This window comes from Pogona vitticeps, chromosome 12 (genome assembly GCF_051106095.1).
Source record: "Pogona vitticeps strain Pit_001003342236 chromosome 12, PviZW2.1, whole genome shotgun sequence".
NCBI lineage: Eukaryota > Metazoa > Chordata > Lepidosauria > Squamata > Agamidae > Pogona > Pogona vitticeps.
The window spans coordinates 14,606,920-14,620,637 of record NC_135794.1 but is presented as its reverse complement, the minus strand read 5'-3'; the positions used below and the strand labels follow the sequence as shown (position 1 = coordinate 14,620,637).

Here is a 13,718-nt window from a genome sequence, read left to right as displayed (position 1 = left end):
AGGGAGGCCTTGGAACAGTAATCCATGAAAAGTAACATTCCAGGCTCTCTCTAGACTTCACAAACAGTGTGCAAGTAAACAAGAGATAAAGACTTAAATTTTGTACTGCTTTCTTTGCTTGATGGTCCTGTCATTTTCTGTGGTGTTGTGAAAGCAGTAGTGGCCGAGCTGTAGATACTATCCAGGTGAAGCAGTTGTTGAAGTAAAAGTACTAGATTTGGCAGTGATGTTACTGGCATTTTTCTTGCCATCCAAACAGCATATGGTTTGTTTTGCTTCATTCAGTTGGAAGAGAGCAGTAATTTCCCATTCCTTTTCATCACTCTGAAAAAGAGAGTGTATTTAAATCTCGTTTTGTTCTGGGGGAGGCTCCCTGATCAGAAGCTTTCATTTATGATTTTTTTTAAGTAGATAAGCTCTAGTGGAGGCATGGGTTTCTTTAATTTTTCTTCCAAAATCTCTCAAGATCTGTTAAAGAGAAGTGTCTTTCTTAAGGTGAAGAGAAGGAGAATTGATTGGATGTGAATCATGATACACAGGTAAAAACACGTAGGGTGACCAAAAGCCTGTGTCTAGAAGAACTCTTAACATGCTACCTTTTCGGTCAACTCCTTTGACCCTCCATAATTCCCCGAAGAAGGAGATCTGAAGATAAAACCAAAAGTTGAAAGCTGTCCTTCTTCATTTACTAGGATTTTTTTTTTCATTACAGAATATTTATATGTTATTCTGGGATTGCTTTGGGCTGTTTAGTGGAGAAATGGGCTGTGGTTTCTGTTCTACTGAACAGTGACAACGTTAGATCTTGTTTTTTTCTCTCAAGTGCAATAGACACGTCTGTCAAAGGCTAGCATCCCATGATGTATGTTTGCTGCATCCAAATACTTGTACCAGAACTGGTCATGTTCTGTCCCTCTGCCGATCTGTTATGCATCCTAAAAAACTGCCCGAGACACACAACCATATGAAGCTGCTTAACGGCACCACAAGGGACTGCCATAGAAGAGAGAAGTGTGGAGGGGAGAAGCATATTCCTAACTGGCCAAAGAAAGAAAGTTGGTCATAAGCAAATGTTTCTAGCCCTAACATCACGTTATTCAATGTTGGTAGATGGGAGTAAAGATAAGATGCTTCCAATTGATAAAATATTTATTTGATGGTAGTTCACGCTTTGGATAGACAAGCGTTCAGCACTTCCCAGCCCCGCCTCCTCTGGCAATTGCCCACTCAGAGGCAGTGCCCTGGTTTCCCTTCCCCGCCTCCTCCAGCTGCTACCTCTGAGTGGGCACCTGCCAGAGGAGGCGGGGCTGGGATGTGCTGAATCCCTGTTCCTCCAAAGGATGAATCGCCAAAGCAGTGCATCGTTCCAGCTTCTAGTTATTATCTGTACTTTGCAATTTTGCATTATTTAGGGTGTTTCCTATCTCTCTATCTCAGGATGCTTGCTTGTATTTTGTGAAATAAAAACAAAATCAACATTTATTTATTTATTTATTTATATTTATATTTATATTCTGCCCATCTAGACCAAAGATCTACTCTGTATCTTTAACAGCACTGGTCTTTTAATCATGATACAAAATGTTGCATTATGTGGAATTTGTCATCATTAGGCAAAAGGGATAGTTGAGCCAGGAAAAGTCTTGGAATGAGTTCAAATAGCATTAAACTGGGAAGTGCAGAATAAGTACGATTCACACTACTTCCTTCATCTCCGGGTTAGATCAGACTAGTAGGTAAGACCTATGATCCCCAAATAATCCTTGAAGGTCATGGATCCCACCAGGTGTGGAATTTGTACATTTCAGCAGAGAAAATAGAAGTTTTCTTCTTCTTCTCCAAACTCCTGCAGTGTTCTGGTTTTGTGAGGTGGTTTTTTTAAATGAACACTGCAAACATAACAAACTTGTTATGACCCGACCAGATAGGCGGGATATAAAATAAATAAATAAATAAATAAATAAATAAATAAATAAATAAATAAATAAATAAATAAATAAAGATTTAAAGTATTTAAACAAGGAACAACACTAATAATAATAGAAACTCAGCTCAAATTTGGCATTATAGAAAACAAAACAGATGCCCATGGGTTCCAGGTGCCAGAGCACGAGTCTGTCACGGAAAAGCAAGTCCCTCAAAGTCCTCTCTGATTTAAAAGTGGCAGGCACTAAGTTTCTGACCAGTGCTATCTTTCAAAGTACGTAGAAGGATCGAAGGATCCGAGAAGGCCCTTCTGGGGACAAAATCTTCAAGGTCCTAAAATAAAACAGGTTTTTCCCACCCATGTGGGATGAACCTGATAACCTTTCGATGTTACATTGACACACATTCCCACTACCTCCGTTTTCCCTCCTTCGGTTACCTCAGCAAACCATAAAGTCTCAGGATTTTGTAGGATGGAGCCATGACAGTTAAAACTGTATCTAGTGGCTGTAACCATGCAGTGTAGATATCTTTCTATCTCTGGTTGCTTCTTTCCTTACTGTATTACTGGTGTATCGGCGCTGCCTTTCTCCTTCAGAGCCTGCTCGTACTCTACAACTCCACATCTCCAGTCATTTGCCTGATATTTACACCTGATTTGAACTTAATTACATATCACTATCTTAAACCAAAGATTATGCAGAAGATCCATTTTTCATCTTTCTCCATAGCTGTCCTTGCCTTGTGTGAAGTGGAGACATCATCCACCCTGCTGAACTGGCCCACAATGTTGCCTTTATATTTTACTCTCTCCTTTTCCCCTCACATTCAGCCCATCACAGTTGGCAATGGATCAAGAATGAAAGAGAAAAGAGTCAGGCCCTCTTCCCCCCCCCCCTTGTTGAGTGCTGTCCTTTTCTTCCCTGTAATATTCTGTTGTTGGATCCAGCCCTCCTACCCCCAGTTAAGAAATCTTGCAACCAAAAGATTAATTCAACACTGACGTTCCAGGCAGTGTAATGTAGTAGTTAACTGGCTGAACTAGGCCTTGAGAGACCTGAGTTCAAATGTCCACCTGACCAGGAAACTCAGTGGGTGATGTTGGACCACTTACACTTATGAGGATAAAGTGAGGAGAGCCTTAAGGTTGTTGGAGGCAAGCTAGGGCACAAATCTAATAAATTAATTAATAGGGCGGCCCTCTGTTTTGCCTTCTTGTCTGCTTCAGGATGTAACCCATTTTCCTTGTCCTTGCTTTGAAGGCTCCATGGCCTGACCCCCACCCTCTTTCGCTCATCTGCCAGCCCTCGCCTACATAGGACTTCCATCCCTATTGTTTCGGACTCTGCTTTAGGGTTCCCCAACATGATGCAGTTTTGTCGGACTACAATTCCTGTCAGCTCCAACATGCACATTCACCTCTGAAAAGCACAGACCTGGTACAGTACTGCCTTCCAGAGCACCAAAAGCAGGAGAATTTCTTTCTGAAATGTGTTCGCTGTCAGATAGCAGAAATGATGCTGTTGCAACTTGCTGGGTTTTAACAGTGTTATGTTGGCCTGGTGGTGCATTACACTGCTTCTTTAACGTATGTATTGGTCTGTGGAAATAGTAATGCTGTATCTTTTGATGGGGCATATTTTAATTGTTTTTCATATGAGCTGCTTTAGAGGGACATGGTGGTGCTGCGGGTTAAACCGCAGAAACCTCTGTGCTGTACGGTCTGTAGATCTTCGGCTGTAAGAACGAATCCATGTGACGGAGTGAGCTCCCGTCGCTTGTCCCAGCTCCTTGCCAACCTAGCGGTTCGAAAGCATGCAAAATGCGAATAAATAAATAGGGACCACCTCGGTGGGAAGCTAAAAGCGTTCGGTGCCTAAGTCGCACTGGCCACGTGACCACGGTAAGACTGTCTTCAGACAAACACTGGCGTGGAAACGGGGATGAGCACCGCCCCCTAGAGTCAGACACGACTGGACAAAAATTGTCAAGGAGAACTTTTACCTTTATCCTAAGGGGCGTCCTCCACATAGTCAAAGAAACAGTGCACTAAGGGGTGTTGAATAGATACAGCTGTGTCGTGTAGATCCATGCTAGACCTTCTTGGCCAGTTTGGCAGATCGAGGTGCGCTGCTGCCTATTCTGAATTGTCTTTGGATTTGAAGCAGCTCTGTAGCCAAAAATAGGTTATGCTTGTAATGAACGGTCATGTTTGTGGTTGTCCAGAAAGGCCTGGTTCTTTTTGGTCCTCAACAGTGCAGAGTATGGCGATAGCAGTGAGAAATAACACATTTCCTCCTAGGTTCGCTTAGAAGTGTCGCTTAAATGTGTAGTGCATTGGCAAAACAAGTTTGCTTTATCCGCTTCCAGTTGCATTTTCAAAAGAGGTTCATTTGGATGCTCTGTAGTGGCCATTCTCAACCTTTATTTGGCTATGGCCATACACACAATATGAAAGAAATATAGGCCAAGTCAAGATTGTATAAGTCACATAAGGAACCTTATAAGGTGGTGTGTGGAGGATCATTTCCAGTCTGTGCCCCCTTTCAAAGGTGCCTGGCTCCTTGGACCCCCTTGAGAATGGGTGCTCTATAGCTCGGTTTCCCAACTGGGGAGTCACGACTCCCAAAGGGTTGCGGAGTCTTTTCTAGCGGTACAGCATATATACACAAGGCTGCTTTATTTTTAATCCTCTTGACCCACAGAGGCAAACTGGAGTTCTTAATTATTTCTAAATCCCTTTGGGTGGCTTTTCCTTTTAGGCACGTGCACCAACCCGTACCCCCTCCAGAAAAGTCGCCCTCGCTTGCATCTCTCTGCTCCTCCATATCCACCTTGGGAGGTCTCATATCAGCCCTTTGGACCAGAGCATTAACCCGGCTCAGAAAGGCCTGAATGAGGCAAGTGCATGGTGAGCACCAGGAACGCTGATGCCCAAGATGGCTGCCGGGTTGAAAAATTGTTGTGGCCGTGGTGGCTGTAGCAGTGGCTGCGTGGTGGTGCCTTTTGCTCTGCCTGAGTCTCCCGCTCTTCCTGATGCAGGAGTGGCAGCTCAGTGGGGAGAGAGGGGCCTGATGGGGAGGCGATGTATCTGGGCCCTGCCTGAGTCATGGAGGAGGAAGATGAGAAGGGCAATAGGTTTAGGGAGGAGCACCGGGGAGCGGGTGGAGACCATGGGGAATGTTTTTACTTGGGCCTGATGGGGAGGGGCTCTTCACTGAGGGGGCTTTTTGGGGGGGCAGAGACACGAAGAGGAGGTCATTCCCATGTCCACAAAAGTATGTTAAAACTCAATGTGTCACTTTTGTATTCCCCTCCATTTTTTATCTGGTGGAGGCAGATTTACAGCCCCCCCTTAATTATGATTACAATAATATTAATACATTAGGTTAGAATTATATTGTGAAACATCTATTTTAATGTGTTTTCTTCATTAAAGATGCCTTTTTCTAGAAATATGGAAGGGTGTGTGTCTCAAGTTACCTGTCTATTATAAAAGGAATCATGACTTGAAAAAGGTTGGGAAACACTGCCCTACAGAGCAGCTTATTTACAGTGCTTGGAAAATAGGTCAGTAGGAGGACAAAATCCCAAGTTTTTCTGGGAACCTGTTGGGAGAGGTTACAGTAAGAGGGGGATCTTAGCATCCCCCCACCCCCAGCCCAGCCATCATATGTTGCTTTGATGAGTGGGAGGCATTTGTAAGCCGTGCTTCCAAAGTAGGCGACCAAGGTTTTTCCACGGAAATAACTTATTAAATGCTCGGCACTCGTGAAGTGATTGAAGTCTACCCTTTGGTAATCATCAAAGGTCCCTCCTTTTCTCAAAGATGCCAAAACCAAGCTCAGCAATTTGCTTTTGGAGAGAGAGTGCAAGTCTCAGGAGGGGAAGGAGGTCCTGTTTGGAGACTTGGAGATGGTGGAAGAATGCTTAAAAAAAATTCAGAGCCCTTCCCAAGACAAACTAAGGAAAGGGAACTTAAGAAAAACATCCATAATTTCAAAGAGTGTCTGATGGCTAGATCTTGCGGCCCGGGAACACAGGGCGTTTGTGTGGACTGGGCTCTGAGGACAGGGCATCTGCCATTTCTGGTTAAGCTGTCTAAGGCTTTGAAGTGCTCCGGAACCTCAGCTTGGTTTACTGGCAGAAATCTTTGAACTATTTAGCTGGAGTTGCGTCTTCTTGTCCTGTTCTCCCTACCCCTCCCCTTTCAGGGTTCCCCCCCCCCTTTTACATTAAAAAACAACAAATAGAAAACTCATTTTTTTCTCAGGCTGGAGATTTATTGTGCACATAAATGAGAGAGGGGCAGAAGCCAGCCACCCTCTATGTATTGTTTTTAAAAAGGCTTGTTACACTTTAAAAACAAAGACATTTGTTTTGTCATAAGTTTCTATGGGATACAATCCACTTTTTCAGACATATGAATGTTGGAACATCTGATGTGTCTGACGACTTGGATTGTAATACAAGAAAGAGGACAGTGAAAATAATTTGTTAGTCTTAAAGTTAACCCTAAGCCATGGGGGAAATGGGGTATACACACTGAAACACAGTAACATGACTCATGGAATGTGACTGTGAGCTTGCATCGTTCAGTGGACTCTGAAGCCTGGGGCTTGAATCCCCATTTTGCCTTCCTGGGAGAAGGGCCAGGCAGGGTCATCGAGCAGCGTGCATTTGGCTGATGGCATCACATGTTCTGCCACCTTGACAAGTGGCCTTGCCCACAATGCCACCCAAAGGAGGGGATGGATAAAACCACTTTTGGGTACTTCGTACCTAGAAAACCCTAGGTAGAATCAACCTGAGAGCACATTATTGTTCTTATTGTGATTGCTGTTGTTGTTATTGTTATTAGAGTGGTCTGTAGAAAGAAGAAGAAAAGAGCAGTGGAGGTAGAACCTTAGCAGACCTGCTTCTTTCTCCAAACTCCCCTCCCCGCCTTGATATTTCACCGGCTACCTTCACAGTTAATTCAGAGTGGTGTTTTTTTTCTTTCTATTTTGTCTTTCTTGGTTCACAAGGATTGAAGAGTACTTAATCTAAAAAAGATATATACCTAAAGACTGCATGACAAGGAGGGAGGTCTGGATTAACCTGTTCCAGATGAGAAATTCCAGTTCCAAGGATAGTGGTTTTAATGGATGGAAATGTGTTGAATTGATGTTTGGCTTTTGTGCAACAACAAAAGTTCTTTGCATAGCCGTGCCCTTTTGGCTGACCCTCTTCCAGGCTTACAAAACTCTGGTGGATCTGAATGGCCACAGCAGTCTCTTGTTTTGGAAACAAGTATTTATTCATGCTGGGGGGGCGGGCGGCAGAGGGCAGGGGAAGAGGTATGATCAGTGGAATATATTAAGAGGGCAATTGGTGGATGGCTGTGTTCTCAGTATAGAAGGGATGGAGGTTCCGCCGTGATTTAGAAACTGCTCCATGGATCAGAGGACTCCCCAAGCTTAGGGGGCAGGTTGCCTTTTTGACCCTGAAGAGGACATGTGGTGCTGGGTGTTAGGTCAAGGGCTGCACACACATTGTGCCACACGTGCATCTACACAGACGTATAAACTTGTCTGCTTCCATACGTATGTTAACCCATCTGCCTCTTAGCACGTAGGGTTGGGGAGGTTTAAATGTCACCTTCCTGCCTGCTTAGAATAGGGGGTAGGTAGGGTGGATGCACTTGATGTTCAGAAGAAGATCCTTCCCCAGGAATGTAGGGCTGCTGGATCTGGAGGCTTGAGAAATGCCAGGCCATGAAACCCATCAGGTGACATGTTCAGCTTGGGTTGGTGTGAGGGATAACAGTAGGAGAAGAGCCAGGTACACTGCCTTTCAGGTGGATGATACGTGTAACAAGTGAATGTATGAATAAATAAATAAATAAATATTAGACTATAAACTTTTGGGACCAGCTGTGTAGTACTGAGAGTTCTAGGTTAGAAAAAAATCTTATTCCGCTCAGATCTCCAGCAATACTGGGACTGCTGGAGATGGGAGAGTTAAATATTTGGCGGAACGCCTCTTCCCACCAAGGTCTACCCGGATCACCCGCGCGAGTCAGGAGGTGAGGCTGAGGAGCCTGACGCCGAGAGAGGCCCGGAAGGAGAAGACACGAAACCGGGCCTTCTCGGCGGTGGCTCCTCGCCTCTGGAACAATCTCCCTCTGGCAATTCGCGCGGCCCCCACGCTGGGCACCTTTAAAACCCAATTAAAAACATGGCTGTTTATTCAGGCCTTCCCTCCAGCCAACTCTTGATTTTTTTCTTACATTTCCTTTTTATCTTTACTGCTGTTCTTGTTTGATTATTATGTATTTGTCTACGTTTTATTATTTGATTTTATATTTGGAAGCCGCCTAGAGTGGTCCGGTGGGCCAGATAGGCGGGGTATAAATTAAATAAATAAATAAATAAACAAAAAACAAACAAACAAACAAACAAACAAACAAATAAATAAATAAATAAATAAATAAATAAATAAAGCCTCTGCTCTCCCTGCCAACCCCTCCCCTTCCCTGCCAAGACTGCTGTCCCACTCTTGCCAGTAGCATCAATGAGCCAGGGAGGGATCTTTTGCCTGCCACCTACTACTAGCTAATCACTGGGTGCAGAGGAGTATTGGGTGAGTCCTTGGGCTTTGCAAGATGCATGGAGAGCAGCCGTATAGGGCAGTGTTACATACAGCACTGATGTTACCTGTCTGTCATGGGTTTGGAGGGAAAGTTCCATCCTATGGGGAGTGGAAGGCGGGACATCAGGAGGAGGGGCTGTACTGTATATATATGTGGAGCGTGTGTGGTGAAGTTCAGGAGACGCTGGGATGTGAAGAAGCAGCAGCTGGGAAGAAGAAGCTGGTGTGGGAGTCTGTGTGTCAGACAGGGTACTACTGTGTGTCAGAGTACCAACCTGATAGGTTCAGGTGTCTGTTGGTTAGCCAGAACTGATAGGTTCAGGGTCTGTGCTTCAAGTTAAGGGTTCTGTGTGAACCAAACTGTGTGTATGTATGAGTGAAACTAAGCCACGTTACTAAATCTTATTCACCTGATCATTTTATTTTCCCTGGGTGTGATTTAAATAAACCTTGTTCTTTTATTTGTTTAAAAATCCATCCCTGGTCTGTGTGACTTCTTATAGGGAATGGTTGGTGGCAGCTTAGTTAACGTGTGGCAGATCCCAGTAGGTCTGGGTTTGTCACAGGCAGTGGTCCCCAACCTTGGGCCTCCAGATGTTCCTGGACTTCAACTCCCAGAAATCCTAGCCAGCAGAGGTGGTGGCGAAGGCTTCTGGGAGTTGCAGTCCAAGAACATCTGGAGGCCCAAGGTTGGGGACCACTGGTGTAGGGCATACCGTGACCTGCCCCCTCTGTGATCTCAGTTGGGACTGTTGTGTTGCCTTTTGGGGCTGGATTCCTATCTTGTGATGGGCTTCAACATTTGGGTGAAAACCCCTTGAATTGTGGAGTTGGATAGGTTGTAAAAGGGGTCCCTCTGTGAATGGGGACTTTGAAGTCCATGGCATTTTGGCACATCCCAGGATTCAAAACAACAGTTGTATTCCAAACCAAACAATGCCTGAGATCCAGAGGCAGATCATAATGGCCTAACTTGCATTAAGGAGAAAATATAGGATAAGAATCGGCAGCAGTGGTAGCAGCGTGCTGGCTGTTGCTGGTCCTTCAAAAGAGGCCATCCTCAAAAGGCCCCTGGAGGTTTTCCCGCCTCCAGGCCATAAACCTGTTTCATGCAGGAATTATCCTCCTCTCTGGACTGCGGATCCACACCTCTCTTGGCATCTTTCTTGACTAAGGGTAGCTATCCTTGAGTCTCTTCAGCTACCTCTTGGCTGAGCCTTTGCAGTGTAATATGGCTTTGAAGCCACAAAGGTGGCTAAATTGGGGAGTCACAAAGATCACTTCCACTCCTTTCTCATGTATCATATATTTCAAGAAGAAATACAGCATAGTGGACTGGTTGATGGTATTGGACTAGACTTTGCTTTTGGACAATTAAGAACAGTTATGAATACAATTTTAACAAGATCCTTTCTTGCCATGCTGACTATCAAATGTTGGGAAAAATCTCTGAGATGCAACAATTGGAAAAGTTCATTTTTTTACAAACTATAAATGCCAGAACTGCCCAGTGACCATGCTGAACTTTTCCTAGCTCTACTCAAGTGTATAGGTGTCTTCATTATATTTTAGGCACTTTGTAAGCCATTCTGTTCCATATTTTGTTGAAGTTGCCCAGAAATATCAGATATATTGCGATGAATTCTTCATTTACACAGATCTGTGTTTCTTTTTTTCCTCGCCTGTGGGTGGTCTTCCACTGCCTCCCGGAGTTTGGTCAAATTCATGTTGGTAGCTTCAATGACACTGTCTCGTCCTCTGTCGTCCCCTTCTCCTCTTGCCTTCACACTTTCCCAGCATCAGGGTCTTTTCCAGGGAGTCTTCTCATGAGATGGCCAAAGTATTGGAGCCTCAGCTTCAGGATCTGTCCTTCCAGTGAGCACTCAGGGTTGATTTGCTGCAAAATGGATAGGTTTGTTCTCCTTACAGTCCAGGGGACTCTCAAGAGCCTCCTCCAGCACCACAATTCAAAGGCATCAATTCTTCGGTGGTCAGCCTTCTTTATGGTCCAGCTCTCACTTCCGTACATCACTATTGGAAAAACCATAGCTTTGACTATGCGGACCTTTGTCGGCTTTTTAAGATGATGCCTAGGTTTGTCATCGCTTTCCTCCCAAGAAGCAGGCATCTTTTAATTTCGTGGCCCCTGTGGATGGTAGGTTGAGGGTAGAAAGGTCTGACACCTCCTGTGAGATATAGGGTGTGATCTGATAGCTGCAAAAGTATTTGGTTGCATGGGAAGGGCTGCTTTAACAGAAGTCTCCCTTAAAACAACCCGTCCATCCTTTGGGGGTATCACTCTAGCCTGGCCCCAGAAGTGGGAGCTCTACAGCGGGACCAAAAGGATACAGTTTGGGCATGGATGGAGCACATTTCCCTGTGCATCATGCGATTGCTGAGAAATAGATCACACCAGATTGCAATCCATTTCCTCCTCTGGTCACAACCTTAGAATGGGGTATAGCTCTAAGCAAGTGCCTTTGATATCAGCTGCTGAGGCAGGGAATATGTGCCAGATCAAATATTTGAGTGAAGGCTCATCACTGGAGTGAAGGGGAGAAGACAAATCAAGAATCCTCAACACATAGAAAGCTCATTTCTCTTGTAAAGTGACAACATGGCCTACTTTAGAATGGAATGCCCTTTTTTTTTAAAGGAAAAAATCAGATCAATTCTGATTTAAAGATAAAGATCCTTAAGGAGGAAAATCAAGGAGCTGGAACGTGCCATCCGGCTGAATGGCAAACTCATGAAGCATACAAGCCACCTCGCTACAGTCTTTATAAGAAGCTGTGTAGCTATTTCAGTTGTGAAAATAATTTCTGAATTTTCATCTATACGTAAAAATTAACATAAGCAATTTCATGTGCAACACTGTCTTCTTTTGCCCTTTTGTTTTTGTTGCTTGTAACTGTTGTTTAGTGGCCTTTTGTTGTTGCTCGCTGGTGTATTCACCTGAATTACAACATTGAGTTCAAAGTGCCTCACCAAACCACAAACCACAGAATTCTGCAGGTTGAAGCCATGGCAGATAAATAACATCTTTATGTGTTGCATATTCTTTGACAGGGGGTCCCTTGCTTGCCTGCTTTTGCACAGACCAGTGGAATTTAAAATACAGTGGTACCTCGCATTACGATGTTAATTCGTTCCAGCGAAATCGCTGTAGAACGAAAACTTCGTAAAGTGAAATTAAAAAGCCCATAGAGACGCATTAAAACCTGATTAATGCGTTCCTGTGGGCTTGAAACTCACCGTCCAGCGAAGATCCTCTGTATCACGGCCATTTTCGCTGCCCGTGCAGTGAGGAATCCGTCCCAGAAAACATTGGGCGGCCATTTTTTTACCTGGCGGCCATTTTGAAACTGCCAATCTGCTGTAGGAAAATCATCGTTTTGCAAGAATCAGTTCCCGAAGCAGGGAACCAATCATCGCAAAGCGAAATCCCCCCATAGGAAACATTGTTTTGAGATCGCAAAAACTTCGTCATTATGCGATTTCATCGTAAAACAGAGTGCTCGTCTTGTGAGGCACCACTGTAGTCAGTTGTCCTGTGGAACAAAAGTGATTCGGTGGCTGTTCCTCAAGAAACATGTAGTTGTCCAAACTCTTCTTCAGCAGCAGATGCTGAGGACTATGCAGACATCGCTGGCTCTCTTGAGTTGGAAAATGCTTTCGTATCTCTTTTTGTAGGTGAGTTCTGAATGGACATTGTTTTATCCCCAGTCCTTAGCGCCTAGTAAAGAGTAGGTGATGAGCTGAATAACCAACTCACAGGACTTCCACAGAGCTGGGGAAGTGGGTTGTTCTCACGGCAATTCCCAAAATCCCATTGGCCATACCAATGGGGATTCTGGGAGCCATATTTAAAAAAAAACAGCAACACCTTTCCTCTTTCCAGGTTTTCACCAAAAACAATAAGTGCACACATTTCCTTCATAGGCCAAATATCCTTCAGAACTTGGTAGGCGAGCGAGATGATCATAGGTAGGATTAGAGGCAGATGGGCAGCAGCTTCTAGGGCTAGAACAGGCTTGGCACTGGGAGTCTTTTCCACAATATTTCTAGGTCCTGAAGTGACCGACCACAGACTGGGCATTGGGCCGCTTGGTTTGCAGGGGCTCTAAAGGCTTCTGAGTTGGACTGGGACATTGCCCAAGTAGCCACCTGGTGCGGGTCGCAGCAGGAAGAAAACAGCGTTCCAGGTAGATTTCTCACTCAGAAGACAGTATCTGATCATGTTGGAAGCTGAGAGCTATTTAAGGGGGTGGCCCTGCCCACTTTGGCTGCTCCCAGTGTTGGCAAGTAGGCCCCAAGAGAGCTCTTTCAATCCATTTCAGCCAAGCCAAAAGAAGCTCCCACAACTGATGGCACACAGAAAAAGGACTACGAATCCCAGGCTACCCTCCAAACTGGCTGAATTATTCTGTGGCTTGTAATCCAAAAAGCAACTTTTTCTCCTTTTCAGATGTTGACTACTGTTTGCAGGATCCATTCAATCAAACGTAACTTTGGGAGTCTGATGGGTTAATTTCAGCGTACATTTTATATAGTGTTTCCATCTTAAGTTCTACATCAGAAGAGTTCAATATAGGTTAATATCTGATGCTGGGAGAAGAGTGAAGATTGCTTCCAGAGAGATTTTTATGGTGGTAGTTGGGAAAGGAGTAAACTTTTCTCTATTGCATTTCACAAAGATCCTTATTTTCAGATACGGAGACACCCAGAAAGTGCATTCTGAAATCTGAACAGTGTTTAATGACTCTATCAGGAATGCAGAGGGGAAAAAATTAGTAGTAACTAGTCCCTTTTCAGTAGAAGAGGGCTCTGTTTTCTGCTGACTGCCAAACATTTATGGGGTTGGCCCAGTGCCGGTGGAGCAGCCAACTCCAGCAGGCTGTGTCCTTCCGCTTTCCTGCTTTTGGAAGTAATTTGTGTTTTCAAAATAATAAATAAAGTGAACCTTGTTTTACAGTTGGGAAATGCCATTGGATGTAGTTTTCATTTCTTTTCTGTGCAGAAAGAGCTTGCTTTTTAGGCAGGGCTATTGTTAAGAAAAACACTGGATATGGGCTAGCTGGATTTTATGAAACATTTCTATGGTTTGGTTTCTCTCTTTGTCCCAGTTGTAGCATGTGAAATTTCTGGATCCCTGTGTC

At 44.4% G+C, this 13,718-nt stretch overlaps 1 protein-coding gene and 1 long non-coding RNA gene across 3 annotated transcripts in view; both read left to right on the top strand.

The window, feature by feature from the left end:
- SMAD6 (SMAD family member 6) overlaps positions 1 to 13,718 on the top strand; it is a 64,581-nt gene that overhangs the window by 21,214 nt on the left and 29,649 nt on the right. The window lies entirely within an intron of this gene.
- Positions 8,363 to 11,470, top strand: LOC144584556 (uncharacterized). Its single transcript, XR_013538883.1, has 2 exons — positions 8,363 to 8,596; positions 9,126 to 11,470. It is a non-coding gene; the product is annotated as an uncharacterized LOC144584556 (long non-coding RNA).